The sequence below is a fragment of the Spermophilus citellus genome (genome assembly GCF_964194105.1).
Source record: "Spermophilus citellus genome assembly, chromosome: 11".
In the NCBI taxonomy this organism is placed as follows: domain Eukaryota; kingdom Metazoa; phylum Chordata; class Mammalia; order Rodentia; family Sciuridae; genus Spermophilus; species Spermophilus citellus.
This window is the reverse complement of record NC_138192.1, coordinates 82,097,239-82,109,634: the sequence shown is the minus strand read 5'-3', so window position 1 is coordinate 82,109,634 and position 12,396 is coordinate 82,097,239. Positions and strand designations below refer to the sequence as shown.

At 37.4% G+C, this 12,396-nt stretch overlaps 1 protein-coding gene across 4 annotated transcripts in view; it reads left to right on the top strand.

The window, feature by feature from the left end:
- The window catches only part of SESTD1 (SEC14 and spectrin domain containing 1), a 127,077-nt gene that overhangs the window by 5,292 nt on the left and 109,389 nt on the right, over positions 1-12,396 (top strand). The gene's annotated exons all lie outside the window — the stretch shown is intronic.

Sequence of the window (12,396 nt, the reverse complement as noted above, 5' to 3'; positions counted from 1 at the left end):
TTAGTTATACATGACAGTAGAATGTATGATGACATATCATATATATATGGAGTATAACTTTCCATTTTTATGATTGTACATAATATGGAGTTATGCTGGTTGTGTATTCATATAGGAATATAGGAAAGGTATGTCCAATTAATTCTATTCTTTCCCATTCCCATTCTCCCTCCCTTCCCCCCATTTCCCCTTGTTTAATCAATCCGGAAACCTCTCACCACCCATTGTGAGTCAAGCATCTGCATATTACTTGAAAACCTCCAGTTCCATCCATTCACTGTCAAATGCCATAATTTAATTCTTCTTTATGCCTGAGTATTAGTCTTTTATGTATATGTACCACATTTTCTTTGTCCATTCATCTGTTGAAGGTTGGTTCCGTAGCTTAGCATTTGTGAATTGAACTGCTATGAACATTGATGTGGCCATATAACTATAGTATGCTCATTTTAAGTCCTTTGGGTATTTGCAACAGAGTAGGATAACTGGGTCAATTGGTGGTTCCATTCTAAGTTTGCCAGGGAATCTCTATACTGCTTTCCAGAGTGATTGCACCAATTTGCAGTCCCACCCAGCATTTATGAGTGTACCTTTTCCCCTCCATCCTCACCAACATTTCTTGTTCTTGTATTTTTTTTTTTTTTTTTTGTTGCGGTTGGCAGGGCAGGGGGGGGGGAGCGGGGGGGGGGGTTCCAGGGATTGAACTCAGGGGCACTCAGTAGAGACAGGGTGTCACTGAGTTGCTTAGCGCCTCTGCTGTTGCTGGCTTTGAATTTGAGATTATCCTTCTTCAGCCTCCTGAGCATCTGGGATTACAGGTGTGTGCTACACCCGGTTGTTACTTGTATTTGTATTCTTTTTTTAAAAATATTTTAAATTGATTTTTTAAAAATAAATGACAGCAGAATGCATTACAATTCTTATTACACATATACAGCACAGTTTTTCATATCTCTGGTTGTATATAAAGTATGTTCACACCAATTCGTGTCTTCATACATGGTAAATGATGTTCATCACATTCCACCATCCTTGCTAACCTCCTGCCTGTATTTGTATTCTTGATGATTGCCATTCTGACTGGAGTGAGATGAAATCTCAGTGTAGTTTTAATTTACATTTCTCTGATTGCTAGTGATATTGAACATTTTTTCATGTATTTGTTGACCATTTGTATTTCTTCTTCTGTGAAGTATCTGTTCAGTTCCTTTTCCCATTTACACTTTCTGCTTTTTTCTGTGTTATGGAATAGTTGAAATGTCTGCCCTGTCAATGTTTATTAGAAATCACCTGACAACTGTGGGGGAGGGAAACTATCTAAGATGACCTTTCTAATGTTTCCAGTTTTTATTGTTCTATTAGGTTTCGGCAGGCACTTGTTTTTCTGTTTCATTTTGAGTCAGTTGACGGAGGTAAATGATTAAATAACTCAGTGTAGTAACAGTATATGGGCTTTTCACTTAGACCAGGATAAAGTCCAATGCATCTTTTTACTAGTTGTATAGCCTTAAGCAGGTTACTTTATCCTCTGCAAAGTTCTGTTTTCTCACCTGCAAAGCATTAGTTCCTACCTCACAAGAGTCTTCAAAGTATTAGATGAGATATGAGGTAATGTATGAAAACGCTCAGTATTTACATCTTCTAAAAATGAAAAAGATCTAGCATAAACTATATCATGCTATATGAATGCAAGTTACTGTGGTTTTACATTTACATTTTGGCCTAATAGGAACAAATTTAAGGAAATTGAATGGTGGAGCTAGGAATGTGCTAGCAAATAGGCAGGACCTATAAAAATTCCCACTATATTAGATTTAATTTTTTGGTAGACAGTGATTTCCAAATACTGGCTGTCTTTTAATTTTGTTTTGTTTTTGTGGTGCTGGGGATTGAACCTAGGGCCTCATGCTCTACCACTGGACCACCTCCCTAGATCTCTTGCGCTCTTTGGGATTATTTTACATTATAATTTGTTAGCCTTGTGACTTTGGACAGGTTAATTTCTCCGTAAAATGGGATAACAACACCTACTTTATATGGTAGTTATGAGGAAAAGAGATTAGTATAGTGTTTGGTATTTAATAGGTTTTCAAATAGTCAAACATTGGTTTCATGTGGTGAGTTCCCAAACGGGTCAAACATGAGCCGCTGTGGTCTGCTGTTATAAGGCTGCTAGAACATTAGGTTAAATCCTGGGTCTGTACTGTACTTATGAGCCACGGAGCTTGGATGAATCACCTAACTGCTCAAATCCCTCTTTCCTTCTTTGTAACAAAAGGGTAAGAGAACTAACTCTTTGCAGGCTTGGCCAAGTTCTTTCATTCATTACTACTGTCCCTTCCTGGGGATGAAAGGGCCTGTTCCTGTGTACTGGGAATACCAAATGAGGAGTGTACTGTAAACTGAAATACTAAGTGCATATTCAGCCAAGCCAGTGTTAGGTGAAACTGCTTATTTATTAATGGTTTCCATGAATATTAAATACAGGATTGTTAATGTGCCTTAATGCCTATGGTTAAGAGTGGTAATTTTTAAGTTTTTATACTTATGTTGCTCATATCCCTTTACCTCAATAATTTATTACTTAGTCCTCATTGCATTTCCAGTATGACAAGGTAAAGAAGAGGGGGTAGGTGATAGTCATACAAGGAAATATAAGCTTGCCTGATAGTGGGGTGTGTGTGTGTGTGTGTGTGTGTAGAGCTGGGAAGTACCTTTCTCTGGCAGTTTGATGTTTGAAGTAGAGAAAATCTGCATTATAATTCATTGTCTTCTAGAGTTCTTGCAGAGTTATGTAGAAAATGGACCAATGAACATGCCTTTGTCAGCTGGTTTGTAAAAGAGTTATTGATTATATTCTTGAAAGATAGTAATATTGTCTTTCCTTTAATAGGGCTTGCTAAAGCTTTTGCTTATGAGTTTCAGTTTATTGGATCAGATTCAGTGATATTGATTTGGTACTTCTGCAAGCTTTGTGTTTGGTATATGCAAAACTAAAAATGCAGTTAGGATATTACAAATGAGATTTTTATTTGGTAATCACAAAGAAGGTTTAGAAGTCTATCCATCAAGGCTTCATTTTAGCCTACTTATTTAGTAGGAATGTGGGAATCACCATGTTTAGGTTATGGAGCTTTTATTGGAGTAGGTTGGAATTGCACTATGCAAATTCTTGCTGACACCAGATGCTTGTTTTGTAGAATGCAAAACACCTTGGAACTATATGTAAGAATTAGAAGAGATGATTCTTGTCTTCAAAGTGTTTGTAATCTAATTAGGGAGGCAATGAAGGAGGAAACCAAGTAAAAGCACAGAGGACTGTGAAAGCTTGTGCCTGTTCTTTGTAAAATCAATTTTGTTGAATTGAGCTTTGGTAATGTGCCAAAGGGCTCTCCTGAGGGATGCTATCAGAAACAGCGCAGCCTTTGGCTATGTGTCTTTATGTCTTGGTCATTCTATAGAGCTCTCTCTGTTTTATAAAAATTGCTGTATGGTCTAAGCACCAAGAATAATAACTCTCCTTGTGAGTTTTCTTCTGTTTATCACTTGGTCTGTGGACTGGGCTTTCCTTTTGTGAAGGCTTCTAGCTGCCAAAGCTAGATTTGCCCCCCACTCCTGAATGAGTAGATAGGTTTCGTGCTGTGCATGTGTTAGCCTTTTCCTTAGCACTCTTTTTGATTTTTCACTTTATTCTTATAATTTATTAATTTATCTTACATTCATGTATTGCTATATCTTCAATCCTTTTCAGAACAAAATGGAATATATGTAAATAAATATGCATGAAATCTATCAAGACAATTTGGTCAAAGGTTTTATTCATGGGCCAGCTGTGTCTGTAATAGTGGCTTCCTGGAACACTGCACTGAGGAGAGTTAGAGGCAGCATCTGGATTTAGTGGAAAAAGGGTACTGTGATCACTGAGCAGTGCTTATTGTCGGGGGTAGGAGTCACAATTGCATGAGTGCTAGTGTTTGCTATCCCTGGTATAGATAAACATACAAGATGCTAACTAGCACAATAGGTGGGTGGATTTGAGGAAAAAGCTGATTTGTTGGGATTGGCAGGCAGATTGGTTCAGCTAGAATAAAATGTCTGTATTGCGTTAAAGAGAAGTTGGTGCAGAGAGTGAGGAAGAGTGGTCAGCTTTAAAGGATAGATGCAGGAAATTGGATTTTTTTTTAAAAAAATCTTTGTTTTTCTAACTAATTTCTTACAGTGTTTCTACTGTCTTTGTCTTATTTCAGGTCCTCACTGTCCTTTCCATTTTAAAAGGTGGTTGTTTTTGTATAGGTAACAGATTCATATGTTTCAAAGTTTAAAGGTACAAGGTGACACATTAGAATGGCTTTCCTTTTTTTTTTTTTTTTTTTTTTTTTTGTGGTATTACTGGGGATTGAACCTAAGGGTGTGCTACCCTTGAGCTACATCCCCAGCCCTTTTTGTTTTATTTTGAGACAGGATCTTCTAAAGTTGGCCAGGCTGGTCTTCAATATGTGATTGTTCTGCCTCCACCTCCTGAGTAGCTGGTTCTATAGACTTGGGCCACCATGCCCCACTAGAACTAAAGAGCTTCCTTTTATTCCTGTTCCTTAGCTATTTGGTTTTCTCCTCCATGAAGTTGACTTGTATCATCAGGTTTAATATGTGTTCTTCAGAAATACCCCATGTAGAAATGTGCTTCCCCATCTTTTTTACACAAATGATATTTTTTCTTTCTTTTTGCAGTACTGGGGATTGCACCAGGAGCACTGTTTTATCGCTGAGCAACATCTCCAGCCCTATTTATTTATTTATTTATTTATTTATTTATTTATGTTTGAGACAGGTTCTCCCTAAATTGACCAGGTTGGCTTTGAACTTGTGATCCTTGCTTCACCTTTCTAAGTAGCTGGTTTTGTAGGTGTGTGCTACTTACTGCGTTCTGCTGGATATACCATTTATGTTAAGAAATCACTACCTTATTGATGTATATTTAGGTGTTTCAGTAAATTGCAAAGGGGAAAAGACTTTGGAATTTGACTACTTGGGTTCAATTTCTGGCTCCACACTAGCATTTTGACTTCATATTATTTTAACTTGGCCTCTTTTTTCCCATCTGTAAAATGGGGATATTATTAGCCCCACTTCATAGGGCCCGTGGGAGGATTAAATGAAGAAATATGTCTGGCATGAAACTAAGTGTTGGATAGCGTTTGCTATTATTACAATTTTACTGTTCAGTTTTTTTTCTGTTATAATAATATAGCAAGTGATAATTTGGTGTATGTTATTTCACACATAGTGGTGAGGCAGACTTAGATAATTCCTAGCAGTAGGATCTTGGATCAAAGGTACTTGCTTTTATAATTTTGATAGGTATTACCACATTTACCTTCGTAGATGCACTATTTTGCCAGGAATGTATGAGAAGATCTGTGTTTCTGTGTCCCTTGTGTCATCAAATTGTTTGACCTTTGATCTATAGGTCCATTTCTTTTGTTGTGAATTAATTTGAGCACCTTCTCACTGAGTCATTTAAAAGTTTAGATTTTTTTTTAATGGGGTACTGGGGATTGAGCCAGGGTTGTTTTACCACTGAGCTCCATACCTAACCCTTTTTATTTTGAGATGGGTCTCACTAAGTTGCTTAGGGCCTTGAAAACTTGCTGAGACTGGCTTTGAACTTGGAATCCACCTGCTTTAGTCTCTGGAGTGGCTGGGATTACAGGCATGCACCACCTTGCCTTGAGAGTTTTGATTTTGGTGCTGCATGTTGTGAATTTATTTGTGCTTCATCAATGGGAATTGATAAAATGTTTTGGGGAAATTATTATAGAAACTAGGTGTGAAATAGTTTGAACCTGGAAAAAACTAGAAGAAATAACTGTAATTGCAGGATGGATAATCAGAGAGCTGGGAGTATTAACTTGCTAATTTTTCTTTTAGTATGATAATGTGGTATCTTGGAAATGTTTTTAAGTTTTAAAAGGAATTACTGCTAAAATTTGCACATGACAATGAATGAGACTCAGAGGCAGGAGTCGGAAGGAAAGTTTGTAGTCACATTAAGTGAAACAAAATTAGTTGACATCTTTTATGATATGCATTTTTATTGTTTTGCATAATAGGCAGAAAGTAAAGCTTTTTGCACATATGATTATAATTAATATTAATATCCAATTTTAGAAGCTTTTCTTTCCCATTTTCTTCCTCAGCATGCCTAATCATTGCCAGTCAGTTTTTTTCTGATATCGTGAACTATTTATTGGTGGTTATTATTAAGTTGCCTTCTCCCCCAAACCACTCTCCCTACCCTTCTATCTCTTCCTCCATTAAAAAAAAAAACCACTGAATCATATTTCATATTTTTTTATCAGCTTGCTATAGTTTGTATTTCAAATGCCCCCAAATATCTTTGTGTTAGAGGCTTGGTGCTCTTGGCAGTTGGTGGAGACTTTAAGAGATGGGACCTAGTGAGAGATTTTGGGGTCATGGGAGGTGTGACCTCGAAGGGGATTGTGGGACCTGGGTTCTTTCTTCTTTCTCCCTTTTGCTTTCTTGCCATAAGGTGAGCTTCTGCCTTGTCACAGGCAGGCCTAAAAGCAACAGGGCTAACTGATTATGGATTGGAACCTCCAAATCATGAGCAAAATATGAACCTTTTCTCTTGATAAGCTGATCTCAGGTCATTTGTTATAGTGGTAGGAAGCCGACTCGCCACACAGCTGAATGGGATGGTGGTGGTGGTCCTTTGCTCTCTTCCTTAAATCTGAGTTCCAAGTTGGGGTGTTTATGAGGTCAGTGTAGCCACTGTATATTATTTGCCTCTGATTTACTCCTCACAGGGTGGAGGCTATAAGAACTCTGGGATATAAACACAGATTATTTGTGATTAGAGTGGTAGAGAGGGAGATTAAAAAAAAAAAAAGTGACCGTGCTGAAAAGAGGGAAGGATATCAACCTGGACAAGGAAATAAACACTTTAAAATGGAATCTGTATCCTTGGAATTTGAGATTCTTGGTTACTGAATAATTAAAGTTAAAAGAGGGTCGAGGGCAGAGCAGAGCCCAGGGAACCTGCTAACCTTTTCAACTGAGTTTTTCCAGTGCAGTGTCAGTACTAGAGCCATTTTCCAAGTTAATTTGGCAAAATAAAAAATAATGCCTCCACTCCTTCCATTGGGCCAAGTCAAACCCAGTGGTTAAAGTTTCTCCTAGTTGCCTTGTGTGCATTTAAGTTGTTACAAGACAGTTCACTTCTTGTTGAGGGCTTTTTCTATTCTGATAGGGGAGACTGGAGACTGTGGACTCCTGTGGCGGGAGGTAGGAGGGATACCACCCTAGAGCACTAGAGGACAGGAGGAAGGGGAGCCATGGTTCTTTAGGGTTTGGATTAGCTTCAGTCAGATACAGAAGCTCTATTCCAGATATTTCCTCCCTGTATGACAGGGAGCAGACCACACACAGATCATGAATTGTTATGGGAATGAAAGCTGCTGTTACTACTTTGTAGTTTAGAATTTGTATCTCCTGTACTTACAGAATACCTGGGAACTCCAGAATCAGAAAAAAGGTGAGTGGAAGCTTTAGGTCATCTGCATTAAGCAGATAACGACACTTGAATTAAGTCCTGAATATAAAATTTCTGTTAAGATGTCATTTGACCTGACTGCTTGTATATCTTGTGAGAATATTTAAGCCTATCACTAATTTATACCTTAGTGTGAATCATTTAAGTAAAGTAGATAAATGCTTTTCTTTTTAATAGTTTGCTAAGATCAGATATTATGGAAATAAGAATGTTGATAGAAATTATTTTTATAATTTATATCTGGTCTTGTCTGTGCAGGCTGCTGTAACAGAATACCATATTTCTGGGTGGCTTATAAACAACAAACATTTATTTCTTACATTTCTGAAGGTTGGGAAGTCCAGGATCAAGGCTCTGATAAATTCTGCGTCTGGTAGCACAGGTTCTTGGTTCATAGATGGTCATCTTCTTGCAGTGTCCTCACATGGAGGAGTGACAGAGCTGTCGGAGATCTCTTTCATAATGGTGTTAATCCCATTCATGAGGTCTCTGTGCCCATAACCCAGTCACCTTTCAAAGGCTTCATTCTCTAATTCCCTCACATTGGAGGTTAAGATTTCAACATGATTTTGGGAAGCACCTTTAGTCTGTAGCACATCTCTTATGAAGCTCATGTGGGGCACTGCAGTAGTTGCTTTGGATGACACTTAAGCATTGGGTACAGACTGGTGAAGAGAACCATTAGTGTTGGAGCCAGAATGGTTTTGGCTTAGCACAGAACCTGGCCAGCCTTAATCATTAATCCTTCCACATATGGTAACTTATATTTCTCTATCCAACCCTATACCATCATAATTATTCTAGTACTTTATTTTAGAACACATTATTCAAATATTAGATAGTGCAGAAAAGGACTACTAAGCTACATCACCAGCCCTTCCTATTTTTATTTTGAGACAGGATCTTAGTAACTTGCTGAGACTGGCCTAATATTTGCAGTACTCCTGCCTTAGCATCCTAAGTTGCTGGGTTTACAGATGTGTGCCACTTTGCCCAGCCACATACATGTTTTTCATGAACTTGAATCTTCATTTTTCTGGAATAAATGTTCAAAATGAAATTTCTTTTTTTAAATTAATTTTTAAAATTTATATATGACAGCGGAATGCATTGCAAATCATATTACACATATAGAGCACAAAGTTTTCATATCTCTGGTTGTACACAAAGTATATTCACACCAATTTGTGGCTTCATACATGTACTTTGGATAATGATGTCCATCACATTCCACCATCATTTCTAACCCTGTGCCCCCTCCCTTTCTCTTCCACTCCTCTCTCCTATCTAGAGTTTGTCTATTTCTCTCATGAATTTGGGGAAGCACAAAGCTCTCCCTCCCTACCCCACTATGAGTCGGCCTCCTTATATCAGAGAAAAAATTTAGCATTTGGTTTTTTGGGATTGGCTAACTTCACTTATCTTCTCTAACTCCATCCATTTACCTGCAAATGCCATGATTTTATTCTCTTTTTTTTGCTGAGTAATATACCATTGTGTAAATATGCTACCTTTTTAAAAATTCATTAATCTACTGAAGGGCATCTAGGTTGGCTTCACAGTTTAGCTATTGGGAATTGTGCTGCTATAAACATTGATGAGGTTGTGTCCCTGTAGTATGCTGTATTTAAGCCCTTTGGGTATATACCGAGGAGAGGGATAGCTGGGTCAAATGGTGGTTCCATTCCCAATTTTCCAAGAAATCTCCATACTGCTTTCCATATTGGCTGCACCAATTTGCAGTCCCACCAGCAGTATATGAGTGTACCTTTTTTCTCCCACATCCTCGTCAATACTAATTGTTGTTTGTCTTCATAATAGCTGCCATTCTGACTGGAATGAGATGAAATCTTAGAGTAGTTTTGATTTGCATTTCTCAAATTGCTAGTGATGATGAACATTTTTTCATATATTTGTTGATTGATTGTATATCATCTTCTGAGATGGATCTGTTCAGTTCCTTGGCCCATTTACTGATTGGGTTATTTGCTTTTTTGGTGTTTAGCTTTTTGAGTTCTTTATATACTTTATACCCTAGAGATTAGTGCTCTATCAGATGTGTGAGGGGTAAAAATTTGCTCGTAAGATGTAGGCACTTTATTTACCTCATAGATTGTTTCTTATTGCTGTGAAGAAACTTTTTAGTTTGAATCCATCCCACTTATTGATTCTTGATTTTAATTCTTGCGCCAAAGGAGTCTTATTAAGGAAGTTGGGGCCTAATACCACATGATGGAGATTAGGGCCTACTTTTTCTTCTATTAGACACAGGGTCTCTGGTTTAATTCCTAGGTTCTTGATCCATTTTGAGTTGAGTTTTGTGCATGGTGAGAGAGGGGTTTAATTTCATTTTGTTGCATATGGAATTCCAGTCTTCCCAGCACCATTTGTTGAAGAGGCTATCTTTTCTCCAATGCATGTTTTTGGTGCCTTTGTCTAATATAAGATAATTGTGATTTTATGGGTTAGTCTCTGTGTCCTCTGTTCTGTACCATTGGTCTACCAGTCTATTTTGGTGCCAATGCCATGCTGTTTTTGTTACTATTGCTCTGAAGTATAGTTTAAGGTCTGGTATAGTGATGCCACCTGCTTTACTCTTCCTGCTAAGCGTTGCTTTAGCTAATCTGGGTCTTTTGTTTTTTCAGTTGAATTTTATGACTGCTTTTTCTATTTCTATGAGGAGTGTCATTGGGAATTTGAGCAGAATTGCGTTAAATCTATATAGTGCTTTTGGTGGTATGGTCATTTTGGTAATATTAATTCTACCTATCCAAGAGCAAGGTAGATCTTTCCATCTTCTTGATTTCTTTCTTTAGGGTTCTGTAGTTTTCATTTTATAGATCTTTCACCTCTTTCATTAGGTTGATTCCAAAGTATTTTTTTTTTGAGGCTATTGTAAATGGGGTAGTTTTCCTTGTTTCCCTTTCTGAAGATTTGTCACTGATACACAGAAATGCATTTGATTTATGGGTGTTGATTTTATATCCTGTTACATTGCTGAATTCATTTTTACTAATTCTAGAAGTTTTCTGGTAGAACTTTTTGGGTCTTGTAGGTATAGAATCATATCATCAGCAAACAGTGCTATTTGAGTTCTTCTTTTCCTATGTGTATCTATCTCTTTAATTTTTTTTTGTCTGTCTAATTGCTCTGGCCAGTGTTTCAAGAACTATGTTAAATAGAAGTGGTAAAAGAGGGCATCCCTCTCTTGTTCCAGATTTTAGAGGGAATGCCTTTAATTTCTCTCCATTATAGAATGATGTTGGCCTGGGGCTTTATGATGTTAAGATATGTTCCTGTTTTCCCTAATTTTTCTAGTGTTTGGAACTTGAAGGGGTGCTATATTTTGTCAAATGCTTTTTTTTTGCATCTATTGAGATGATCATATGATTCTTATCTTTAAGTCTATTGATGTGATGAATTACATTTATTGATTTCCATATGTTGAACCAACCTTGCATCTCTGGGATGAATCCCACTTGATTGTGGTGCATTATCTTTTTGATATGTTTTTGTAATTGATTTGGCAGAATTTTATCGAATTTTTGCATCTGTGTTCATTAGACAATTGGTCTGAAGTTTTCTTTTTTTGATGTGTCTTTGCCTGGTTTTGAAATCAGGGTGATATTGGCCTCATAGAATGAGTTTGGAAGTGCTGCTTCTTCAAAAGTGCAATTTCTGGGTTGTGTAGTAGTTACATGTTTAGGTTTTTAAGGAAATTGTCAGAGTGTCTTTCAGAGTGGCTGTAAGATTTTAAACTCTCTTTAGAAATGTTTGAATGTTATGGACTGAGTCATGTCCTCCCAAATACATATGTTGAAACCCTAGCGGCTGTATCTCAGAATGTGACTGCTTGGAGATAGGCCTTATAAGAGGTGATTAAAGTTTGTAGGGTAGCCCTTAATCTATTTGACTGATGTCCTCATAAAAAGCTAAGAGCTTGCTGTTGCTGAGTCTGGCTTTGAACTTGGGATCCTCCTGATCAGCCTCCAGAGCCGCTGGGATTACAGGTGTGTGCCACTGCACCTGGCACCAGATTTTTTTAAAAAAACAACTCTCCATTGCCATTATACTAATACCTAAGTTTCTTTACCTGTCATTGAGACCTTTTCAACCTACAGACAATCTTAGCTGTCTCCCCTCTTCCAGCTTCTCCTGTTTGTCTCTATCACACTATCATACTGAATTCTCTCCTCCATTCTATGAGAATCTGCACTTATACTGTCTATGTCATGGCCTTGATTGATTTATTCTGCCTGAAATTCCTGGTCTTCCATCTCAGGTACACCGTATCCTCTTGTACCTTGCAAGCTGTTAGATGTTTGCATTATCAATTGTTTGGGAGGATTTGAAGCTGGAATTATTATAGAAATCTCACAGTAATATGTTCTGCATTATTAATAATTTCATACTTTTTCTAAAGAAAGGTAATCATTGTAATTTTGATTGTTAAAATATCTGTATAATCTGCATGTGATTATGGGGGATCAGTTGTTGAGTATTGGACTTAAGTATTGGAATACTAGGTAATTTAAAGGTTTACATTCAGTTGAATGACAGTTCTCTAAGAATAAAGTAATATTAGTGCTGATACCTTAATATTTGAGTGTATGCTAAAACCTGGGTGTGGTGGCATACAAACTGTAATCCCAGCAGTTTGGGAGGCTAAGGCAGGAGGATTGCTAGTTCAGAGCCAGTCTCAGCAACTTAGTGAGACCCTGTCTCAAAAAAAAAAAAAAAAAAGTGTATGTTAATAAGTACAAAGACCAGGCCAATGTTTTGAATCCTAGCTGCATGTTAAAGCCAACTGGGAAGCTTTGGAA